The sequence below is a fragment of the Ambystoma mexicanum genome, chromosome 5q (genome assembly GCF_040938575.1).
Source record: "Ambystoma mexicanum isolate Mex_15411 chromosome 5q, UKY_AmexF1_1, whole genome shotgun sequence".
Taxonomy (NCBI): Eukaryota; Metazoa; Chordata; class Amphibia; order Caudata; family Ambystomatidae; genus Ambystoma; species Ambystoma mexicanum.
This window is the reverse complement of record NC_090933.1, coordinates 120,023,246-120,049,244: the sequence shown is the minus strand read 5'-3', so window position 1 is coordinate 120,049,244 and position 25,999 is coordinate 120,023,246.

Sequence of the window (25,999 nt, the reverse complement as noted above, 5' to 3'; positions counted from 1 at the left end):
CAGACTCCATACCATGCATAGCACGAAAGCCAGACTGGGGAGATCTGATGTTAGTGGAGAAGCCATCTTGGAATGCTCTTCCACCAAGTATTGGGTTTGAGATTTACGATATACACGATAGTGAGCACAAACCCTTGTTGATTCTATGCTCGTATTTAACGAAACAAAATGTTGGTGGTGAGGCTTTAGATCACAATCAGGCCATAGAGATTGTAGGGCATGCAAGAAGAGGGGTGAAATGGGTTAAATTTATGGAACGTGACATCAAACCAGATTTATACAAAACTGTTAGTCCCTTTATAGGGACAATCTGCAGTGATGTTATTCAAGATCATGATGTCCTTGATTAATTTGATAAGAGGATATCAGGCGTTATACCCCTTGTTACGCACATTAAAGGAGGTATCACAAAGCATGCAACAGTAAGGGCAGGGTGGTTCGGTCAAGACTGTGAGCAGGCAAAGAAACTACTATTGTCAACCCTTGCCTCAAGGCCCCCTGTTGACAAGCTACTGCGTTGCATTCGAAGAGCACATCATAAAATATAATCAGGAAAAAAAGAGGTGTACTTGAACAAACAATGGGAGCGCTTAGCAGAGGCCTGTGAGGATGGTGATTCTCTAACTTTTTGGAAGGTTGTCTCTGGTGTGGAGCTCAAAGGAGATGTAAATAGCCAGTGTAGTATACCTGCTAATGCCTGGTGCATTCATTTTGCTGGTTTGTATGAAGAGTATATAGACACAAGAGCACCAACTGTCCTAACTCTTGTTCAAACTATGGAATATAATAGGCTGGAAATTAAGTTGAAGGAGATTTTTAATGCTATTGATTCCCAAAAAGTGGGTAAAGCATCAGGCCCTGATAGAATTCATATAGATATTTTCAGAGATGAACTGACCATTTGGGCACCAGTATTATGGAAATTATTTACAGCCTGTATCAATATGGAGAAGGTCTTGAATTCTTGGAGATTTTTGGAAATTGTCCCCATCTATAAAAAGGGGGGCAATGATCAGCCAGCAAACTACCATCCAATCTTGCTTTTAGATTGTTCTGGAAAGGTGTTCGCAAAGGTGATTCTTAACCACATTCAATCATGGGTGGATAAGAAAAGCATTCTTAACACTCTTCAAGTTGGATTCCAAGCTGGTAGTGGCACTGTTGATCAAATCATTCAGCTGCATTTAATAATGAAAAAATATACTGCCTGTTAAAGATGAAAATATGCAGTGTTTGTAGATTTAAAAACTGCATTCGACAGTGTACCGCAAGATCTCTTGTGGCACGTATTAGAAAACAGGACTATGCCATATCACTTGTTAACTTGTGTCCAGTTTCTCTACAATAACAACAAAGTTGTAGTGAGAAGTGGCCTAGCAGGGGAAACCACGTGTGAGTTTGACATCTCTAAGGGTGTAAGGCAGGGGTCCGCCCTAGCCCCAATGTTATATTTCATCTTTATTGGCAAAGTAATAAAGGCCCTGCTGTTGAATTGTTTACACCCCCTGAAATTGAATCGCAATATGTATGCTGCTCTTTTTTGTGTGGATGATGCTGTGTTATTGTCTACACCCCCACAAGGCCTCTGGGTCGCAATGGCGGCCTTTCCAAGAAAATGTGTGGAGATGAAATTACACCTAAATATAGGCAAGACCCAATCTTTGATCTTTAGACCAAAATCTGGCAAATGCCAAGCTGTACACATAATGGTTAGTAATCAAACGCTTGACCATGTTAAGTATTATGATTATTTAGGCATTCGGTTCTTCGAAAACAAGCAGTGGTAATCCCAACTGGATAAAGCCTGTGCAACACTTGAGAAATATAGTGGCGCTACTCGAGCATTCTTTTACAGACATGGCAGGGGCGAGGTAAAACCTGCCCTGCAATTATATGGGAAACAGGCTGTTGTTGTAGCTGCTACTTTTGGAGCACAACTTTGGGGTTATGCCAATATGTTAAATTTGGCAAGAGTTGAGAACAAATTCCTAAAAAATGTGCTGATGTTGCCAGACTGATCTCTGAATATGCTGATTCATTTAGAAACTGATGTGCCTGCAGTCAATATTGTGGCTTCACTCAAATCATCAATTATGTACTGGTTACCTTAATGGCAATCACCGGCTCTTGTACATTTTCAGAACAAATTGATTCATGTTATGAATCTAAAAGGAGGAAAAGGAATTCCTTGGGTGTCTCATGTTAAAATAAATCTTAAATGAATTAGGCGAACAAGATCTATGGGTCAATCTCGAGACTGTAACTAAGGCTGAGATTCATGGAATAAAAAAAGACACATCAGTCTCTTATATAAGGAAAAAAGTGGTTGCCGCTTGTGACAGGTTGAAGCTGGGCTTCCCAGAAATAATTTGGAATTTAGATTCGAAGCTTATCTTGACCAAGTCACTCCTTGTTTTGCACAAGCCCTATTTATTAAATTTAGAATGGGCAACCTTATGCTGGCATCTCTTACAAGATTGTGGGGATTAGATGGCTGTGGTATGTGCCCGTTGTGTGGTAGTAGTGTAGAAACCGAAATTCACTTTCTTTTTCTCTGCCCGCAGCTTAAAGTGTTAGTTTAAATTGATCTTAAACCAGTCCTGAGAATATCAGGTATTATACCATCCTATGTAGAACTGGAGTTCTGCAAGCAGACCGATTACTTGATCAGGGTACAGAGAGTGGCCAAATGTATAAATCGCGCGTGGCTGCTCAGAATCAGCCACAGTTAAGATATCTCCAGGCCAAGATGTTTTTACTACTGTATTTTAGATTACCTTTTCTATAAATTTGCTTTGCTGTTTACGTAAAATCATTTTTCCATAGGGGCTGTGTATGTAATGGAATTGTTTCCTGGTTTTTAAATGTATTATACTTATTCTGGTTTCATAGATTTAATTGCCAATAACAATACTGTGATCAAATGTTTTTGCCATATGCTTTCAATGGTTTTATGTAGAATAAAAGTAAAATAAATGAAATGATAAGTGATTACTTGTTTAGAATGTCATAAGGGTGCATCCAGTCTAGTAATTTCTTGCTGTGGTATGACATTTTTCACTGGGTTTGCATAATAAAGCAAGAATGATAAGTGTTATTACTTTACTAGATTGGCTTTTGTGTGCAGTCAGTACAGCCATTTCTTACTGTGGCATGACATTTTTATGCGTATACATCTATATTAAAGTAAATATGATACTTGTTATTTACATGATACATGTTTTTATGTGGCTAGACTGGCATTTTGTTGCAGCCAGTCTAGCTATTTCTTACTGTGGCATGGAATTTTATTATGGGCATCTATGATAAAGTAAGCATGATAAATGTTACTACTTGGCTAGACTGGTATTTTCATTCCACTAGTTTGGACTTATTTACGTATTGTGGCATTGCATTTTGAATGACAAAGCCACAGGAGTCTCACTTTATGTGGAAATATTTCCATATATTGGCAGAGTCCACCTGGACCTGTTTTCTTAGAATATAATAATTACTGGCAGTATGAGCAAAGCAAAGTATGTTCTTATATGAGAATACTGGCATATATAGGAGCAGTGGACATGTATGGGCACAGGCAGCGTGGCAATGTTTTTGTACTTGAATATATTGTGGCAAAGCCATCATGGAAATGCGTTGCGATATGCACTGCTGGACTGTTGGTGAATTGCATCTATTGGATTTTTGGATTAGAGTTACCCTCAAAAAACACTTGCAAACTGTCTGGCTTTTTTCCTAATTTTCACAGAAGGTGTGCTGCATAATGCACCTTTTTAACCCATTATTTAAAAATATTTCTTTGGTTGGTTTGGGTTCCCCTGTTACCCAATTAAGAAATTCACCGGCCGCCAATAGGTGAGTGGCTGGTAGGTGAATGGGTATGAATTTGTGCATGCAAGGCCGAGGTCCAGGCCAGGGGCATTGGAGCATTGATGTTTTCTTACATTCTTAACTGGTATTTTTGACCAGAGCCAACTTGATGAATGCTATTACATGGAGGAGGGATTAGGTTGGGGGTTTATAGCACATTGGGGGAAGGCAGACTGGATATTTCCATTCTTTGGCATGGCATTCTTTACTCACATAAGGGGCAAGGCCAATATGATGTGTATTTTTATATGGTGGTAGATGGGGGCACTTGTGCAGTCAGAAAGTGAATGTTTTCTTAATGTGACATGTTTTACAGGTGTTAAAGGCAAAGTCACCATGATGAGTGTTCTTACATGTGCGGTGGAGGCATATGTGCAGCCGAACAAGAAAATGATTCCGTACTGTAGCATTGCATCTTTTACTGGCATTGAATGCCAAGTCAACATGAGTGTTCTTACATGGTGGTGCAGGGTTTGGGCAAGCATTTGTGCAGCAGCAATAAAATGTTTCCTTCTTGCTACAGGAGAGTTTTACTGGCATTAAGGGCAAAGTCACCAAGAGAATGTCCATAGATGGGGATACTGGGATATACTGGCAGAGCCAGCATGTACATGTTTTATTATGGGTATCCGTAATAACCTTTCGCCCGAATTAGCTCTCCCATGACAATCAAGCATGTTCCCCGAATATTCTAGGACTGGAGTTAGAATAGTAATTAATACCTGTCCTAGAAAAAGTGGGGGAAGGCTTTTACAGGTGCAGGGGAATAAAACGTGACCCTTGGCAACTTTTTCCCAAGGGGCATTTTAATAAAGAAACCTTCTTATGGTATCATTACTGTGCATAATATTACTGACCACACCCCGAGTTGGGTGGTTTATTTGGGTGTCAGGTCTCAGGAGCCAGACGCAGCCCCCTTATTTCTGCACCAGATTAAAAATGTAAGGTTTGATTAAGACAAATACTTTCTCCTTTCTCCTAGTGCAGTGTGCAGCGTGTCCCTGCAGCAGTATGATCGTCATCCACACTGCGCAGACGTGGTGGTCCCGGCCGCCCAGAGATTCATCATTGGGATGGACAGATGGTTCCAATGCAGTGGCATGAATAGATTTAAAAAGAGTAACCAAGAGGAGTCAAAGGGGGCAACGGAAGTTAGGTTGAGTGCAGAGGAAAAGTGCAGGGAACAAGATGGTGAATCGACAGACATTTAGTCAGCCAGGTACTGAGGAGCAAGACCAGTGATTGCTTTGTAGGAACATGGAAAAGAAGCAGATGTGCATGGAAAGTCAACCAGCATGGTGTCGGTAGGTAGAAGTGTGGGGTGGGGGGCTTCTGGGTTGATTGCAAAGAGTGAGGGTAGCGTAATGTGTAACAAATGGATGCATTTTTACAAAAGATGAGAACGTTAATCCCAGCAGTAGAGGCCATGGTAGTGATGTGATGACATATTGCTGTTGCAAGTTGCTCTCAAAGAGCACCCCTGGGTTGTGAGACTTGGTTGAGGGAGCAAGAAGGTCAGGAGGGAATGAGATGGGAGGGGTGGCGTGGCATTGGAAGTCAGGAGAAAGATGACTTCAGTTTTTTAAGAGCTCAGTATGGATTGCAGTAGACAGTTGGTAATCTGTTCTGGGATGGCTGGAGTGGAGAAGAGAAAGGAAAACAAATTTGAGTGTCGTCAGCAAAGAGGTGAAAGTGAAAGCCAAAGTCTGAGATAATTCTTCCTAGGGCAGATGTATAGAGAAAGAAGAGCAGATGTCAAAGGACTGCACCTTAGGGGACAACTACAGAAATGGGGTAGGGGTCAGAGTTTAGTGAGGTCCAGCAGATTTCAAAGGAGCGATCCTCCAGGGAGGAGGAAATCCAGGCTAGAGCAGTTTTGCAAAACCCTAGGAACTTGAAAGTGCGAAGGATAGATTGTTGCTGGAGATTGTTGAATGCTGCCAATAAGTCTAAAGGATAAGTAATGAAGATAGTTTTGGGTGGTGAGCATCAGCGAGAAAGTTGTAGGCATGCATGTGTGCAGACTCAGTGGAGTGTTTACTACAAAAGTCAGCTTGAAGTGAATTTTCAAAACCATTATTCTCAAGGTACTTTGTGATCTTGTTAATGTCCACCTGCTCAAGGACCGTTGAATAATGGGGTAGGAGAGAAAGTGGGTGATAGTTTGCTGGACCGATTGGGTCAGCAGAGGGTTCCTTCAAAAGGGATATGACAATTGCAAATTTGAAGGCAGGAAAGAATTCAACAGAGAAAGAGAGAGGATAAAGAGCTCAGAGAGATGAGCGCAGCTGATTGGTACTAGGCATATGCCTGTTTAAGTAGCAAATGTGTCGATAAGAGTGCACAGTGGGTTGGCACTGCAAAGGATGGGAGTTTATTCAGTAGGAGAGGTAGGGGAAAAATGATTCAAGAGTGGAAAGAGTAAGGGCTAGAGATGGTCGATAGAAGGGGGGTGGGAGAGGCAGAGAGAGGAGGGCTGTGAGATTGTCACTAACTTTAGAGATTTTAGAGAAAATGTAGTGAACAAAGTCCTTAGAAGACAGGGAAGAGGCGATGAATATTGGCTCGGAGGTGTCAGAAAAGCTTGGAGAGTAGATGACAGTTTTCAGGGGTGATTCCGAAGGGGGGAAAAGGTTGGTATATAGTACATAGGAGAGAGCAGTGAGGCAATTTACGTAGGCTAAGAGCAGGGTGGGGGGTATTTGCGCCAGTGTCAAATGTCATGATGCATGTTTGTTCTGAGGGCCTCCGATCTCAGTGGTCATCTAGGGCTAAGAATGGGGAGTAGGGTGCAAATGAGTATGCCGAATAGGGTTGGCCAAAGGGAGTCATAAGTGCATAGTGAAAGTCAGAAAAGGCATGGGCAATGGAAGACGTGTGAATAGCAGAGAGAGAGAGAGAGAGAGAGAGAGAGAGAGTAAGATAGGAGAGAAGTCCTCACATCATCAGGGTAAGGAAAAAACTAGATCTGTTTGAATGGAAAAGGAGAAAGGAGAAGTAGAGGGGCTGAAATGTTAAAGTGAAACAAATGAATGATCAGAGGGAGAGGTGTCTTAAGAGAGGTCTGAGGAGCAGATTGAAGTAAAGAGAATGACAAAGGCAATGCAGCTCCCACCATAGTGGGTTGGTTGGTCAAATGTAACCTAGAGTGGTTTGATTCTGAATTGCCCTGCAACTTCTTACCTGGACAGCATCTTCTATGCTGCTTTGCCCGGGTAAGTAATTAAAATCACAAATCTTCCTGCCTATGCCATATTGATAAAATATGCTACACACTGTTGGATGGGTTATTTGAATGCAAAAATGAAGTTTTGGAATCCATAGATCCAACTTAATATTTGTGGAGCCACTAATGAGCTATATGCACCCCTCAGAACACTCTGTGGCGGACTAACTGGGAGGTGATCGAGTCATATTAAGGTACGCATAGTCATGAAGCTTATTTGATTCAGCAAACACAGTCTTGTGTACTATTAGAGAGTGATCACATTGCATTTGTAATTACAGCAAGTGCACTAAAAATAAGGGAGATCATTAAGTTGAAGATCAGCACGTTACTTCAATAACTGCGCATTCCAACAAGGGAGAATTCACTCCATGGGTGAGTCAAGTTTGCAAATTACCTGAACAATTTTTAATCCCCCAGTCTTCTCGTAGATCTGTTTGTTGAGCGGGACACATCGCTTTTATGGGCGACTCGTCCCCCCTCAGATCAAATGAGAAGCACTCTTGGGGAATTATGTTAAGTATGTGTGTCTTAGATACTGTGTACAGGATGGTTACACTCCCTTACTTTCCAATGTTTTCTACTCTTATTTTTAGGAGTGGAATTATATTGTGGCAGTGAATGATCAACACTCTCACATTATATGAATATGAATGTACTTGACAGGTTAGTGAAGAGAACCTTTTTCATTTACTTAGTTAGATTTATTGCAAATTATTACTTACATTAGTTTAAATGAATTAAATCTTGATTCAGCCCATAAAAAGTTAAAATTTCAGAAAGAATATCTATGATATCCATACCTGAAGAAGGGCGTTATGCCCGAAACGCAGCGTATAAGACTGGCATAGTATCTTTGAGTCTATCTAGATAGTTATTCCCTGTCTAGATATCGTGATATTATTAAGTCTTCAGTTGAAAAGAAAATCGCTGTAGCACATTAAGGAAATTAAGGAGAAAACGTTCTTTGTTTAACTATTGTTGCAAAATTATTGGCTATGCATCGCCATGGAGGAAACTGTTATTAACAGCACTGACACGGCGGAAACTCGAGAAGGGCTCTGAAAGATTGTTATGGATTTAAGGGCTCTCAACGCCCTAGGACTCTGCTTGAAATGCAAAGGTGCAGCACCACGGAGGAAACCTTAACCCTGATCCTGCCAGGGATGAAGGCAGGGCTCCTAAATCCCTAGGGTAGAAAACACCACCACAGGGTAATCAGGGCTTCTCACAGTCCTGTGAGGACACAGGTCTCCCAAAGCTCAGACAGATGGCCTGTGGCAGCCACCCACGGCATAGGAGGGGTTTCAAGTTGGGGCTGTTTGCTGTTTGATACCCCAGAGCAAGCATGCCACAGATGAACCAAGGTACTGTTTTGACTAGTTTTAATTTAATTACCGTTATGGACTCACAAGTGTAGACTTGACTAATTGGGGCAGACTGCAGCTGTCCATGTAATGCACTTTGTGGTAATCAGAGGGGTATATGAGGAAAGTGGGAGGTTGGGACGTTTGTGAAGCGATGCTTAGAGCGAGAGGTGGGGAACCTGCTAAAGGTTATCATGCAGCGGGGTTTATGCCATGGGTATCCCTTTCCCGTATTTATGGCAGCTCTAAACACAGAATGGGAGCATGAAGTGACGTATGAGAGTGACTGAAGGCATTGGAAGTGTTTGACAAATGAATTCCTTTTATACTAGCTGTCCCTGGCCACGCGTTGCTGTGGCTCAGTCTGGTTAAATGGAAAAGAAAGAAAAGAGAAAGCGCACGTTTCGAATATGTTTAATTTTACGATGCTTGTGGGTATACAATATCTTTTGTTGTTCCATTGTCTGTGCAGATATAGAGATTGTCTGGTTTGCCGACTGTAGAACACGCAACATATAATTATCCATGTGAGGAGCAATCCGTGTCTAAATCTAAACCGCACAATTCTAAAGATTGGCCTTGAGCTTTGGTGATGGTGATTGCAAATGCAAGTTGGTATGAATTGAGCTGTTACGATTTCTGCGCCGAACAATGCCATTTGGAAGTATGAGTTGTATTTCCTGATGTTAGATAGAAAATGCTTTGATTCAGCGGTATATCCGGCAAGCAAAGTTTTTAATGGCTCTGGCAGTTCTCTAAGTTGAGGCAGTTTAATTTTCCCAGCGGCGCAACACATTCCTATCGTTTCTCCATTAAATTGCAGAGCCTTGCAATAAGGACACACTTCAGTCATAGTGCCGATGAGAACATGCCGGCTCAAACTATAATCATCAGCTGGGTTGTACCGGAATGCAAGGCGATTTTATTTTTTTTTGACAACTTTATTTAAAGATTTATCAAAAGAAATACATATCATTCCAAAACAACAATCATGATAACAAGAAAACGACAAATAAAATGAAAAAAGCATTATACAAGTTGATACAAATAGTACAGAATAAATAAGAAAAACCTATCAATTATCTCTACTAATCAAAACAAACCTAATTTGAAATGATAACGAGCCAAAAATCAGAGGAAAACAAGAGAAAAAATTAAAAAAAAAAGATTAAAAAAAACACAAACACACAACCACACAACACAAGACAAACACAATAAAAAGAACACAATAGTAAACTAACCACTCTGAAACAAAAACCATTGCCCATGAGCACTTAATTCACACATAGAGTTCATTAAAAGCCTCCCACTGTTCCTTATAAAATTCTTCTTTATGTAAAGCATAATACTTAATCCTCTCAAATCTTGAGAGCAACTGCACCTGCGATAACCATTCATCAATACTTGGTTTCTTTCTCGTCTTCCAAAGGCGTAAAATTTGACGAGTCGCCAACAAAAACACCTTATTAGCCCAACACAGAGTCGCATAGCTAAAGTGACGAGTGCCCACTGGTGATTTCAAAAGAACTGATGATGGTGTCCTTGGAAAAGAGATGTTCCCGACCAAATCAACTCTATCCAAAACCTCACTCCAAAAACCTTTAGCCCTCGAACAATTCCATAACATGTGAAGCAAAGTGCCTTCCTCCGTAGAACAACTCCAACACATACTATCCTCCCTTAAGCCAAATCATGTAAGGCGATTTTAATTGCGTGATTGCTGAGCATGGAGTCGTGTTTGACGCTGATCTGCTGTTTCTCGTTGACGTTTTTCAGCCACTCTCGGCCTGTTGCGTTTATTCTGTTGAGAATGAAGCAGATCTGAAGCTGCTGAACACGATCGCCATGCTTGCAACCGTGCATACTGAAGTCTGCCTGCACATCGCTTTGCTGCTTCCTTGGCACGTATTTCAGCCATTCTAAATCGGAAACATTGAAATGGAATCGTAAAATATTTAGTATATCGCGTGTTGCTTTTACGTCCAACAGATGGCGCTGTTTTTCCAAAAAAGCATGCAAATATTTAGTATAGAGTTTGTTGCTTTTACATCCAACAGATGGCGCTGTTTTTGGAGAAAGAAAAACATGTTTTTACCTGTCACAGGTATGTATATGTATAGTATGTATATAAAAAGACAAGCCTATTCGAATGCAACGTTGTGTCAAAATTTCAAAGCAATCGGTGAAGGCCTTTCGGAGATTTAAGATTTTGAACAAACAAACATTTACATTTTTATTTATATAGATTTTATGCCCTTTTAGGGCATAAACAACTCCCCCCGGTTTGCTGTGCCTTATTTAGATCAGGTACTCAGTATTGTGGCCCATCTCCTGTATTAACAACCATTTTATTTGCAGGTTGCCCAGCGCCTTACTAGAGCAGTTGGTCTGGCATGGTGGTGTGGCATCAATGTGATCCAGTTCGGCCAGAAAATAAATAAAACAGGGGCTACACATAGATGGAATAGAGAAAGGCCTAAATAGATGGGAGTTAAGTTCAAGGCGGGTGGCTACGGAGGGTTTAGGAAAGTTAACGTTCCCCAGCATGACAATGGAGATGTCAGTGAGAAATGACTCAAGGTGAAGGTTTAGGCCGGCAAAGAAGGAGCTGAAGAGGGCCAGGAGTTGATTGAGAGCCAGAACAGTGTGATAAGTAGGAGGTTGGAGTTCAGTGGTGCCATATTCAAAAGAGAAAGTGGTACCTGAGAGAGGCAGGGACAATGCTGAGGGCCTTATTGATAAGGAACTGTGTACCACCACCCTTCTCAACAGGTTGGGGAGAGTAACAGAAAGTAGCTGAGTCAGTGTGGACAGCCGCTAGTTTAGCAGAGCCTTAAGGGTAGATCCAGGTTTCTGTGATAGGAAGAAGCAGTGGTGGAAGTGAGCGGGAGCTATCGGGAGTGGAGTACAACTACTTTTTTTGTTTTACTGTTAACAGTTCCACTGCTCTGTACAGCCATTCTCACCATGCCAGGATGGTTCTTTTTTAAGTTAAACCCTACTTCTTCATTTTACTACCCTACTGCCGTTCTATCTAAACTGGAATCAGCTTTACTGTAAAGTCACAAAGCCTGAATGACATAGGTTGGATGAGCTCTATCTGGCTTCATCTTAACTATCTGAAGCTGGAGGAGGTTTTGCTAACACTAAGAAAGTATATTTTGCAACACCACATCTCCTCCTGATTTTTTAACTTGTCAAGTTGTCATCTCAGGTTCAATGCTTAGATGTTATAGTTAATAAAAGTCGAGGCCATTTCCACTGGATTTTATTTGAACATTAGGAATGTATGTGGGGTTTGCCATGCCAATGGACAAGTCAACAGTTATATTAGGAGCCCTAGTTACTACTCACTTGGACTACTGAAATGCACTCCTGTGGGCTACGTCAGGGTCACAGATTATTCATCCCTATTCTAGAACAGAGATTTCTTTGTCTTGGATGCAGGCTTTGCAATAGATTACCAAATTATATTCATGACAGCAAACATGTTTCTAGTGGCAGGCCCCTGTTCAAGCTGCTGCTGTCCAGGTAGGTGTTGAGTATGGGCCTCATTCCGAGTATGGCGTTAAGGGATAGCGGCCACCGCTAACGAGAGCGGTGGCGGTAATCCCTTACCGCCATACTCCGAGTTCCCTTAGCGCCATGGTGCTTTTAACACCTGCTTTTAGCAGGCGTTAAATACCATGGCGCTAAGGGACCTTGATGTTAATTACGCCACCGTAATTTACGGTGGCGTAATTGACGCCTTCCCCACTCCCATTATGCCCTATGGGGCGAGAATGGGAATGGGGAAGGGTAAATGGGGATTGGGGAATTACCGCCCCGCCAACCTTGGAATGGGGCGGTAATTCCGCCAACCACCAAGGCGCTGCCGGTCCGGGTACGGCGTCAACCAAGGCGTTAATAGCGCCATTGGTTAGCGCCGTACTCGGAATGAGGCCCTATGTGTTCCAGCAAAGTTAAGATCAGCGACTAGGGCAATTGATTTCACAAGGCCTTATACAAATGTTCCAACTGACTGACCAACTGAGAGAAATGTATGAGAAACAATAGAAAGGACCTCCTTCTTTTGTCTGTTCCACCCACTTGGCTGTCAACCTGGCCCATCCACAACCCCTTGAAACATGTGTTGCACCTTGCTCCTTCCTGCACCCTCCATCCCCTGCTCGAGTCACAGTTCCCCTACATTGTTATGCACACTTCAAGCACAGGTAACTAGTGAAAGCTGAGGGCAATAAGAAGTGGTCATGGATGTAAGACTTGCTGCAGAGGAATTGTGCATTACAGAGGCCAAGTGAAAGAGTGATAGGAGATCAGGGAGAGGAGCAGATTTTGTGCAGTAGGCGAGATTAGGATGGAGACACAGAATAATGGGATCATCAGGTTTGAGGGGTGTGAGTGCCGGGGTAGGGGATGGGGAATATAGAGGTGATACAGAGTTATGGCTGGAGGCTACTAGAGAAGGCGGAGAAGAAGAGTGGGTACAAGTAGGAGGGGAGCAAAGTCAAAGTTCATGATAGAGGCTGCAGAAGTAGGCAAGAGAAAACATTAAAGTCAGTAGAGGAAGGGTGCAGCCCAAGCGGGAGATGGTAGGTGAGTGAGTGTCAAGGGAAGACAGGAGGGGGAAATGCAAGCTTGGAAGGAGCTGGTATTCTTGATATTAGCATAATTGACCTAAACATATTTGAACTAAAACATTTGATTTTCGGGGGTAAGGGTATAGATTAGGTTGAGGGGACATGGGGGGGGGTTGCAGCCCCCCCCCTGCATTTTAGACTGAAAAAAGGTCAAATAAATGCAATCAAATGTGATTAGGTGAAATGTTTTAGATGAATAGACCCAAACCAGTAATCTTCACTCTCTTCTTCATCAATGCAATGTCATATTCTGGTCTGAAAATCTTCTTCGAACTACAAAGTCTTCAATCTACAATTCCAAAGCTAACATCCTTAGCTCTAATTTCCAAAAACCTGCTTTGATCTGTTATACATCAGATTGAAACTTATACACACTGTCATGTGTTTTTTGGCGTGAATGGCTTTACTGGGGTCAGTTCAGACATCGGCTTGAAAGCAAAGGTCCTTCATGATAACATGAGCAGTGGAGAGTTCAGACGTTCTTGTTGTGCTTACATTGACTAGTGTTGTAATGTCTTTCTTGGCTGTCTTAGCCATGTTCATAGATACGCTGTTGTCTTCTGTGCCGATTAAGGTGAGCCTCTCCATCCACATCCTCCAGCACCACTGTCAGACTTGCTGTGCATCCCGTCAATCCCAATTGATGTTTTCTGGTTGTTGTATCAATCACACGAGTTTATGGCATTGCATTGGTATTACTGCTGCTTTACTATGGGATCCTCTCTCTCTTTCCTTCAGGAGGTTTATGTGATAGATATGGGTATTAATTAGTCTATCTGGTTGGGAGACTCGATAGTTGTATTGCACTGTTCAATAAATCACTTCATAAGGACTATGCCATTTGGACAACATCTTGTTCTCAAATTTTGGCAGGAGACCAAGAACCTTTAGCCCAATGTAAAAAGACCTACGCAAAGCTTTCTTGTCATGAGAGGTCTTTTGTTTTCTTGTGCTTTGAACATGTGGACCTGAACTATCACTCTCACAGTATTCAAGTGTTCTTTTAAACATTGGGCTGTGAGTGGCAAGAGGGCTTCCTCCCTTTCCTCCCAGGTCTCCCTTAATGTTAGTTTGTAAAACCAAATCCTAATCACGGTCTAGCCCACCCCCTGGGCAACCATGCACCAGTCTAGACTATCTTAGACAATCTCCTAGGGCGGTTGTGGATCACTATACCCCTACCCTGCATTCGTATCTCAGGCCCTTTGTGCACTGTGTTACTCCTAGATTACTTCTAACAACATACCAACATACTCCTATCTTACTACTGTGGACACAAATAACATAAGACAAAAAGAAAACATGTGAATCGATTCAATTATAACAATAGAATACATTTATTTATGCACAGCAAATCATGATGATAATGCTAGCATTCCTAAAATTATTGCACACATCTAATTTGCACCTTTTATACTTTTGGTGCAAATCTACCATGCAATAACTATAAGCCTTACAGGCTTCTAATGCAAGCCTGTGATGCAAGCCTGTGATTCTAATGCAGTCTAATGCAAGCGTCTCTCCGTCATGCAGGATCAATCCACACCAATCCACACCATACTTCACACTCACTCTCTTAAGACAATCCCTGTCTGATCTTCCCCTTCTCCCAAACCCAAAGCTCTTTGTGTGACTAATCAATCAGTTTAGTCTAGGCCATAAACCATACTTCCCATTTGTATCTCTCTCTCCTCTCCAGCTCTGTCTTTGTCAAGTCTCTCCTCTATGCACGACTCTGCAATCAGCCAGTCAGAGGCAGGCCCTGTTCTCTCTTGGCCAGATCAATCTCATCAAGGCCTCATCAGATTCTGCTGCACCAAGACACCTCTCTCTCATCGCATCTCATACTCCATCTTGCACCATCTCCAACCAACAACCAGACCATCGGATTCTACAACAGCAACTACCAAAAACTAGGGACTCTACTCTCTCTTCAACTCTGGTTATACTAATCCAATGACGCACCCATTCCCATTACATTCGTTCTCTAAGCTAGGAATGTCTCTTTGTGTCAGCATTCTATATTCAGGCAGTACCTGCCAGTCTGTGTTATGTTCTTTTGTGTTCTGGTCACTGCGTGTTCTGTGTCAAAGTGTGTCAAAGTGACATTGGACATCATATCTCTGCCTTGGCCTTCTGTGTGCGGTGCAAAACACCATCTAATTCCCTCTATTTCTCCATTCACTCCACTGTTGGTATCTCTCTGCCTCTCTCTGTGCCCGTGTTCAAAGCATGTCATTGCCTGCAGAGGCTTCTCTCCCATCTCCCCATGTCACTCATGGCACTGCCCCCACCGTTGCTGTCTCCGTGGCACACAAGCCATGCTATGCTGATTAGCTTCCTTCGCTCTCCCCACTTGGACAAGGGTTTGTGTTATCTGTCTGTGCCTGCCAATGTTTACGAATTCTTGTACACTGTTAACTCAAAACAATCTTCGCACACCGCGGTGCAAACAACTTCTCTGTCTCCATCAGAAATGGCTTCATGATCCTTAGGCCTTATTTTATCTAGTGCTTACTCTCGCAAATCCAAGCGCTACATAATGCAAACTCATTCTAAGTGCACACTCTACATACATGGTGTCTCTCCATGCATAACTACAAAGCATAACAATGTGTCATTCTAAATGGCTTGTCGTGTCATTTCAGGTCTCATTCGTTCTCTCTAGTGCAAACAATAAGTTTCTCTCTCAGCCTAAGGGCTACATAAATGCCTAATACATAACATCATCTCTACATGTCATGATGTAAATATACTGTGTCTCTAAAGCACTACATGGCACTTCAAATACGACAGTGCAAGTGTCATTCTATTGCAAATGGCTAATGCATACAAAGTGGCAGTCCAATAATGTGGATAGTGTAATGATGCTACTTCTTCATTGTACTACTAAACAGGATGCAATGATTCCTAAAGGGATAACACTGGGTAACAATGAGTAATGGTTCTCTAACAATGGGTAAAGGTTCTGTAACAAAGAGTATTGATTCTCTAATGATAACAAATCCAGGCATCTCATTTTATCAGATTCCACATTAACATGTCAAGGACATCCCATGGCTCCCTGCCGTACAGTAACTCAAATGGTGAAAACCCCATAGAGGATTGTGATGTTTTCCGGCTTGCAGAAAATGGCCAGGGTATCATGATATCTCAATTTTTGCCATCAGCTTCATCGAATTTCCTAATGACATGTTTAAGTGTTTTATTGAAACATTCCACTAATCCATCGGTTTGCGAGTTATAAATGAAAGTCCTGAGAGTTTTTGTGTGTAGGATCTCCTTCACCTATGCCGTTAACCGACTCATTAAGGTAGTCCCTTGATCCATTAGGATCTCATTTGGGAAATCAACTTGTGAAAAAAATGGGATCAGGTGTTTTAGAATTTGGTGGGACGTATATAGCGTAATGGGAAGGCCTCTGGGTATCGAGTCACATAATCCACAATTACTAATATATAATGATTCCTCAATTCAGATGGCTCAAGGGAACCAAGTATGTCCATGCCTATGTGGGAAAAGGGCACATCAATGATAGGTAAATGCTGTAGTGGAGCTGGAGGGGATATTTGGGAGCCAGTCTTTTGACACAGGGCACATGTAAGCACAAAGCTTTTAACATCGGCACACATTCTGGGCCAATGGAAACGGTCTATTATTTATGACTGTGTCCTGGCTGTTTCTAAGTGACCAAATGAGAGTGAGCAATCTCTAGTTACATCCTCTTGTGACTTTTAGGCACCATCATTTGAGATCTAGGAGCACCATCAGGGCTAAGATCACCTCTATAAAGTAGCCCATAACTTAAAAAAGAATGATCCCCCTTTCAGCCTACCCTCTTCTTCAGATAGCATATGTAGAAAAGCCTCTGCTAGCAAGGGGTCGTTCCTTTGGGAAAATCTAAGTCAGGAATGATTTTGGTTATCTCCCCCAGGGCTTTTGATGGTACTGCCTCAGATGTTGTCTGGGAATCTTCCTCGGCCTCCCCAAAGCCTTTTCTCCCTGTGTCAGTTTTATCAGTGTTCCTGACTTCTTATACTTTGGGAAACAAAGCTTTTTCCATGATTCCCTAAGCAATTTTACTCCCACCTTTTTCAGATATGCATCTTTCCCACTGTTTTGAATCAAGATCTTTACATCGCCTCTATATTCAGGGTCTATGACGCCTGCTAAAACGTCGAGGACATATCGTCAGACGCAGACACAGCAAGCTCATAGTTTTGGCTGTAAACTTGTATTCAATATAAAAGGGGGTTGGAAAATGCCTCGCTGTCCCTATTCTAGGAGGTGTTTCCTTAACTCAAATAAAACTAAGGGTTTGTCCGGTGTCAAGATGTTCAAAAAACAATGTCATGTGTCTGAAATACTATTCAGTCCCCCACATTTTAAAAGTAACTCTAAGGTGAAAAGGATAAGGCCTTTGACATTGAAAGTGCACAAATGTTCAAGTTCAAAAGGAAAGGGCGAACTCCAACACAAAACTTCCCAATGGATAAAGTTCACAGTTCCAGTGGATTGCACCATTCCCCAGGTTTTCTCTTCAAGATACTTTAAATTCCTAAGGGTATGAATTTTGCTTGGAATTCTCTAATCAACAAAAAAACAACAGCTTGTGTATAAAACAACTTGGCTGTTAGTCCCAATTTCATATGATACCTAGTGTATTCCCTTGACAGGTTTCTTCTCCACTTTAATGTAACCTTTTCTTACAATCTTGGCTTTGCCTGGTGTACTCTCCTGCCATGGCTTTCTCATGTGCTTCACTTTACACTCTTGCAAACTTGCAATTACCTGGTATACTCTCCTGTCAGGACTTTCTCATGTGTTTTAATTGACACACTTGCAAACTTGTATATATCATTCATTCTGTTATTTCCCCTTTTTAAACATTGGGTATCATATTCCCTTGTATGCCCTTCCTTTATCTTTATTTGTCCTTGATAAGGTTGTCAAAGTGCCCCGGTGTCCCAGCTTCCCTCCTGAGGACTCACCGGCTTTCTGTGGCAAATTTGCAAAGGTTGCCGAAGCACCCCGGTGTCCCAACTTTGCTCCTGAGGACTCACTGGCTTTCTGTAGTGTTTTTGGTAAGGCTTTGCAAACTTGCATATATCTTGCATTAATTTTGTTCTTTCCCATTTTTAAACATTGAGTCTCATATTCCCGTTTATGCGCTTCTTTTATCTTCATTTGTTCTTGAAAAGGTTGCCAAAGTAACCTAGTGTCCCAGCTTCCTTCTTGAGGATTCACGTCTTTCGGTGGAGTATTTGGTAAGATTCCCTAAGCACCCCGGTGTCCCAGCTTCCCTCCTGAGGACTCACTGGCTTTCTGTGGCATCCTTCGGTTCTTCCATGGTGAGCGTGAAGTGGCTCTTCGGTATCCCAACTCCACTTCCCAGGCTCACTGACTCAGCTTGTCGGCTTCCGCATCCTTCATGGCTCATGCCTGCCTGCTGTGTGCTTCTCCATGTTCGGGAGATCTGAATACTGGTCTCCGGTTCCCGCGAATACCAGGAAGTCTTCCCTTCTCTTTCTCTCATGGCTACTACACAGCGGCCCGCACCTGCAGTCTTTTTTCTCTGGTCTTTCCCTTTGGTAATCCTTCAGACAGCACGGAGAGAACAAGGCTTCACCAGGCGGCGTCTGCCACCTACCAGCTTGTAGGGTTTTGAAATGTTCCGCCACCTATTATGCGCTCTCAACGACTGAGTGCATCTTGTGCTTCTCGCCTTTACTGATCCTCATTACTCCATTCAGCTTTCTCATTTCAGTAATTTCACCTGCATGGAAATGGTAGTCAGTTCATGGTAACTTATATAGAGAACATTGGAAAGTATTCTCAGTAATGTCCATGGGTGGTTGAAGGGAGCCATGGCAGTATGCAATTAAAGCATGGGGAATGGAAGAGGTATCCTTAAAAGGAAAAGGGGGATACCATGTCTCATTTGATGATGTTGTATCACTCCTCTGAGGGTTACCTCCCCCCATATTGTCCTCCTTCATTTAGCCACCCCCACGGTCAGGATCAGGTAGCGGCTTACGTCCCTTGGCCACATTACCACTGGCAAAAGGAGTGATGACATCATCAGATTCATCACAGTGTCATTAATTTGCATGCCTCCTTTGGCCAAGTGAGTCTGCAGTGCATTATTTTACAAACTTGCCTCTCATTTTATTCTCTCATACTGCATTAAAGTAGTTTTTTTGGCAATTCACTATATACAAGGGTAACCCTCATTCTCAGTCCAGTCTGATATGGCTGTGGGAGGAAAGGGAGGAAAGGTTGTTGGTGGATATCCCGTGGTCATGATGGAGGCATGTGGAGTGCTGTCTGTTTTAAGATTTTGAAATTGCCTGGGATGCCAAAAACCCTCAGTAATTGAGGAGCCTTTGGGACTTATTTCCTTCCCATAAGAATGATTGTTTGGATTTAGAGGAGCATTTTCCAGCCGTATCTTTCTAATCTGATCACTTAATTTACTTACTCGTTGTGGGTACCACGTTTTGAACGAGTATCCTCTAAACTGTTAACTTAATGGTGGAGGGTCAGTTCCTTTTCTTTAAATTACTTTTATTACATGCCCATGGTTGACAAGAATGGGCCTTTTAAAAGCCCTCTAAATTCATTTGAACAAATGCCTACCCACCATGGCATTGTCTAAAGATTTTCCATTTACAACATAAGGAAATTAACAGTATTTGGCTACTACACCATTGCCATGTTACGCATCCATTTTTAGTAGTTGTCTTAAGGGAAAAATCACTTCAAATGAAAATGTGGATGCGTGAGAAATGTGAGGAGGACAACTTGGTAAAGGTTTTTCAAAAGACGCCATTTAATATGGGTTTGATAAACACCTCACTATCTCCAGCCTTACAAGGATTTCCCTACCTATAAAATAACTAAAGGAAAAGACTTTAGCAAAAGGAATCTGTCCCTCACACTTGTGCATACATCAAACTTGTGAAGGTAATCAATGGCAATTCAAATGTAACAGAAATTACTGTTATATTCAACTTAAATCTAATAACCAATGGTCGAAGTGAGCGTGATATATCAAATATAGAATTGATAACAACTAACCTGAATAAGGATATATTGAGGAAAGGAATCCAGGAAACAGAAGACAACGACAGGAGAAAATAACAAACAGGGATGTTAATATAGGGAAGTAGCCCCGGACGGCACGTGGGTCGCACTAGTGCCGGGTTGGTGCAATTTCAGGAAAGCGTTTATATGCACTTAAGGACAATCTCACATGAAAGTCACTCAATGTCCCAGAATCCAAAAGAAGACAAATATCCAAACAAGTTGTGTAGATAAACAGTAGCAGAGATGGGGATAGCCAATTAAGTATGTACCTGAGCACACATGTATCCCGAGTAGCTGTAGAAAAGATCCGGATAGTAGACAGCAATTTGGTTCCGAGTGCAGAAGCGGCAACGAGGAATGAAGTACCGCAAGAGACAGAAGGGAGCCGGATCCAGTAACGTTCCGAGTCAAATAACCAGACGAGCATGACAGGAATAAAGGAGGAGACGAAGCAATCCAGTAGTCAGGCAAAGGTCAAAACCAGGAGTTCAGATGAGGAATCGTGTAGGAAGAAACAAAGAGGAAACGGACAAAACCGCATGTAGCTTGTAACGCTAATTAGCAGCAATGAGCCCCTTGCAAGATGGTGGTTTTATAGTCGTAATAGGGGCATGTCTTGCCGTATGTCTTCCACGTACAAGACGTGTCAGCTGACCCGGAGTCCGTCGAAGTTTGTACAGACGCCATGGTAGCCTGTATCTGGTCCATAGAGGAGCTTGTAAAGAAGTCGTACTCTGCAAGGAGGCCCGTGGGGGAGCCTGAAGTGTAACACAGACAAGCATTTGTTACCTCTTTCGTTTTTTCTTTTGAGGAGCGATTTTCTCTCTTGTACAGGCCAGGGTTAGAATACTATTTAAAGCCCCCTCCGCTCCCCAGGTCCCACATCATGAAAAGTTCTCTAACATGATTCAAGCATGACTTAACCTTGGCTCCAAAAATGGTTGCATCATCTACAACACGACCAAAGTTTATTTTAAGGTTATCTCTGACAGCCTAAGGATTTCTGACAGCTGTACACATTTTCTCTCTGTTTCATTGATGCAGACATTTGAATGGAAAGGCACATGTTAAGATATAAAAATGGATACACACACTTATTCTTTACCTTAGTGGAATCACCTTCTCGTTCAAACCACCTTCTCTGAAGTGTCAAGGCTTCACGCTCTGTAATGTGATACCATTACAATGTCATTGTGCAATTATTTCATAGAGAAGAGAATCCTGTGTGGTTTGATTGTCTCCCCAATCCTATTTAATTTGTTTGACTAAACACACAATAGGAATTTTAGAAGAATTTGCTACATTTGGCCGAAGGTTTTCAACACGCTTTTTTGGTGGCCAAATTTGTTCTTAATACAAACAGAAATGTGATCATTCAAACACATATAGTGTGCAATAACATCAATGCATTGAGAAAAATGTTTGAACTTACCTTTAGCAAGCTCTGAAGACTTGATCTCAGTAATTGGATTGGTGAAGACAAAGCATGTACTTTGATTAAATCACAAGCATGGAGGTCCTTGAACCACTCTGAGTCAAGATTAGGTGTGTGTGTGTGCGTGTGTCTTAGGTGGTGGAAAGGGCTGGTCGTTGTGGCACCATTGGCGTCATCTGCACTACATAAAAGTGCACCCTCCCAAGATGGCATTATTATCACTGACTGCCGGTTCAGCTCTCCGGCTGCCTAAAACAGGAAAGCGTATTTCCAAATACACAACCAGCACAACAGTGCGTTGCTATGATTTTCTACGGCCACGCTTCGGGAGATACAGTATCTGAGAGCACCCTTAGATTGTTTATCCCGACATTCTAAATCTCCCGTTCTAACTTTCTTCTATCCTTTACCATTAGCGGCTCCGTACCCTCCGAACAGATCCATTGGGATCTTCAGACTCATTCAAAGCAGAACTCGCACATGCCTTTCCTTAGCTTAAGTGGTAGAGGAGTAGCCCTAAATTTAAGCCATTAACTGCTACGGCTGGCATATTGATATCTGTCTTTTATTTACGATATTAGAGACACACCTCCAGCCAGCCTCGGACTACATCTCCCAGCATACCCCTTAGCTCTGTGCATTCTTTCACCAACCGGAGGAATTCTCAGAAACCCTTGTCGTCTGGTAGGTTCTGATTCTAAACTTTCTATTCCGTCCCCTCTTCTTTTCCTTTTTTTTACAGTTTCCTTTTTTTATTTAAGTACAAATCTCCATGACTTTCAACCAAGCCCCACCTACTTCTTACTTACCTTGAAGTTCTTACAACATCCGCCGTCGGCTGGTCCATTTAAGACCACAATATTTGTAATTCAGGTACGCCATAACCAACAGTTCAAGACTATTCCCATTAGGACACTATATCCCCGGTTTTCGCTTTAACCTCTCCCGTTTATCCCAACAATGTGTCTCAGAGATTCAGACAGCAAACATGACCAGTCTCATAGTGATTTCCAGCTGTTTATAATCAACGCTCCCTAGCCTTGACAGCGGACCCACATTCTCACTCACCGCACCCTAGCTTCACAGGGTTTTTTCCCCCACGAGGGTTTCCCTGGCACCTTCTCTCCACGCCTGTGAACTAGGCATGGTGAAAGGGCGTCAGGTAGATTTCTCTTTTCGCCATTGGTTTCCGAAGACAAGGTAAGATAGTCTTTTTGTTGTTTGGTTGATCCGTTCGCTGTGACTTCTCAAGGTCTGCTTATACAATTGTTACCACTGGTCTAAGACATATTTTCATCGAAGCTAAATAAGATAACAGTTTGTGTGTTTTCATTTAGCTTATCCCTTTTTATCTAAGTTATCATCTGGTGGTGGCTACACCCTTCCTCCATGCGCTTTGGATATCCCCGAAAATCTCAGCATATCGAAATCAATTGCTTTGTGATGCTCTTATTGGATCTTTCAGGGAGTGGAACAATAGTACTACCACTGCTTGGCTGGATTTGGTTGTCAAGGCAGTTTTGTCTGGGTGTAAGTAGAAGCTGAATTCTTTAAATTCTTCTGCCTTATATGTAATGTGTGTACTAACGTGCTTCTTAAAGATACACCTCTAATGACATTCCTCCTCATTCATTATTTGGGGGTCTGAGGCTGCTGGGATCCTGAGATAATATTGTGATTCTTTATATAAATGAAACTCATTTAACTAAGCTAAATGTATTGTGCATTACTGTTCACATTTATATGGTGTTCTTATGTTCATCTCTATAATGTACACCCCATTGGGCAACATGTGTATGTTGATTTAAAAAGTAAAACACCATTCTTTCTTTAGCATAACCAAGCTACACAAATAACACAAAATGTTCAAAACATGCACTGTCATCTTTATTATGTACCATCTCCTAGAAATGGTTCTTAAGTCAACTGTTTAAATTAGACTTATGTTCTTTTTGGCAAACACATTACATAATAATGCACATCTTGTATTTTAATATGCCAGAAATTCACCATTGTAATGTAAAAATGTACTAAGCTTGATCCATGGTAAATTAACTTACTTTAACGATGGCTAAACTCACAAAAAATACACCGGGCCTTGTGTTCTATTTTGTTTATCATGTGAGAATGTACAAATGTAAATGGAACTTTGTGATCAAAGCCTGTTCCCAAGGCAAAGAAGTGCACAGGTAACCCATCTGCCAGAGCAATGTCTCTCGTCAATCAATAAATGACCCATTAGGCCAATCTTGGTGCACACATACATATTCATGCTTATCTTAAATATACACAAGAATATACATGAAAATGCATCAATTTTCCGAATTTCTGTGCTGAAGGAACAGTTTACAAGCTTTGGCAGTCTCTCCCCATTTGTATGGAGGCAGTTTGGTTTTCAGTACAAAATACATGAGTTGCTTGCACGCGTTGCTTTTTTATCTGCATTTTGAATGAACTGTGTTTAATTGTGTTATGACCGTTTGACCTCGAGACTTTTGGACAATTCTTGACTCTCTCACTTTGCGCTTGTGTGACTGGGAACTTCATTTCCCATCTGTCACACGAACGCATGATGTTGGCGTCATTTGTATTTGCCCAAAAGGCATATCAGACTTGCATCAGCGCAAAGTACTGACACAAAAGTCTGTTATTGCCTGATTGTGTCTGGAGACCGCAGGCATATTTCACTACCAGTTTTCCTGTGTGTTTATGCATCTAGGCACAGGATGGACTGGGAACCAAAAGAGGCCCTGGAAATCATTTTTAAAGTGGCCCCATATTACATATTTTCAGCAAGTCCAACCCTTTTCCTATGGAAAAAAACAGGTTACCACACAAATGTGGAGCAGGATGCAGAGGCCTACCAGGAAATCTCGAGAGTTTCCTATAGGCCATCCAACCCTGCTTCTAGGTAAGCTATACGTAGCGCACCTTTTTTTTATATCGCTTTGGGAGACATGTGTGCTGGAGCAAGAAATGTGCTATATATTGCCATATACAAAAATGATTTAGAGAAGATTCACCCCTCTAACCTTTTTCCATGTCACAAATGCGCCTTATCATAATGCGGATATCTATAAACTAGTAACAAACATATAAGGGTTGGGTACCTGATGCAGAGTGCGCTATTAGCACCATGGTTGATGCCAGTATTTTACCGATTGCGCCATGGTGGATGGCGGAATTACCAGCCCATTCCAAGGTTGGTGGGGCGGTAATTCCCCATTTACCATTGGCCCTTCACCATTCCCATTTTTGCCCCCCTAGGGCTCAATGGAAATGGGTAAGGCGGTAATTACGGTACCGCAAATTGCGGTACCGTAATTACCTCGAAAGTCCCTTTGCGGGTTCCTTCCTTAACGGCTGGTAACACCAGCCGTTAAGGTAGGGACCCGCAAAGGGACCTTGTAATTAGGCGGTAAGGGGTTAACAGCGCCGTCACCTTTTACGGCACCGTTAACCCCTTACCGCCTGGGTCGTAATGAGGCCCATTGAGTAAGCATGATAGATATTTGAAAAGTGACTGTTTTGCTGCGGTAGAGGTAGAGGTAGAATGGTGGTTAACCCCTACCCACCCTTGGTAAATAGGAAATATTGGGTTTTCTCCTCTGATGCGCTCAACACTCTGCTAATAAAGATAATTGCCAGTACATGACCAGTGCTCGCGCATTGATGCAGATATATTCTTTCCCGGAAACGGCTGATTATTAGTTATCTGAAATCGCACGTAGCCAACGTACTCGTGCGCGGATGTGTCTACTAAGCACTGGCACCCACGCTGTGTACGTAACTATTGCTATGCAACAACATTGACCTCTGATATCAGACCTTTGTCCGGATTCAAAAGTACGAAATCTGACAAGAACCTTCAGACGGCTTTCCTAGCCATGGACAACTAGTTCAGAGGGATATTTTGATATATAAAGAAGGTCCTTCACAGTGACTTGTTCCTTATACAGAACTGTATTTAACTCAAGTGTGATCATCTAGTCCTGATGACAACCCCAATGAGTCGAAACACTTGTCAGCTGTAGGCATCCAGAGTTCTATGCAGTACCGTGTATACTTAAACAGGCAAAACATTTGAAGTTTGCACTTGTTTACAAATGTGATGCACAATGCATGATGCATAACCAAGTCAACTTAAGTTATAATTTGTTCGTCTCTGATTAATCAGTTTTATGTATTAAGAGCTTTTCTGGAGTTGTTTGTGTTCTACACACAACAGGTTGTTTTTTAAAATATCTTTTTTGTGCATTTGTTTTGAGACAGTTAAACTATGCTTATGACCAATGTTATCAATTAAATCGAGCACTGATTACAGGCAATTCGATGCGCAGTTATGCATTATTGAATTATCTTTTTTAGCAGAGCG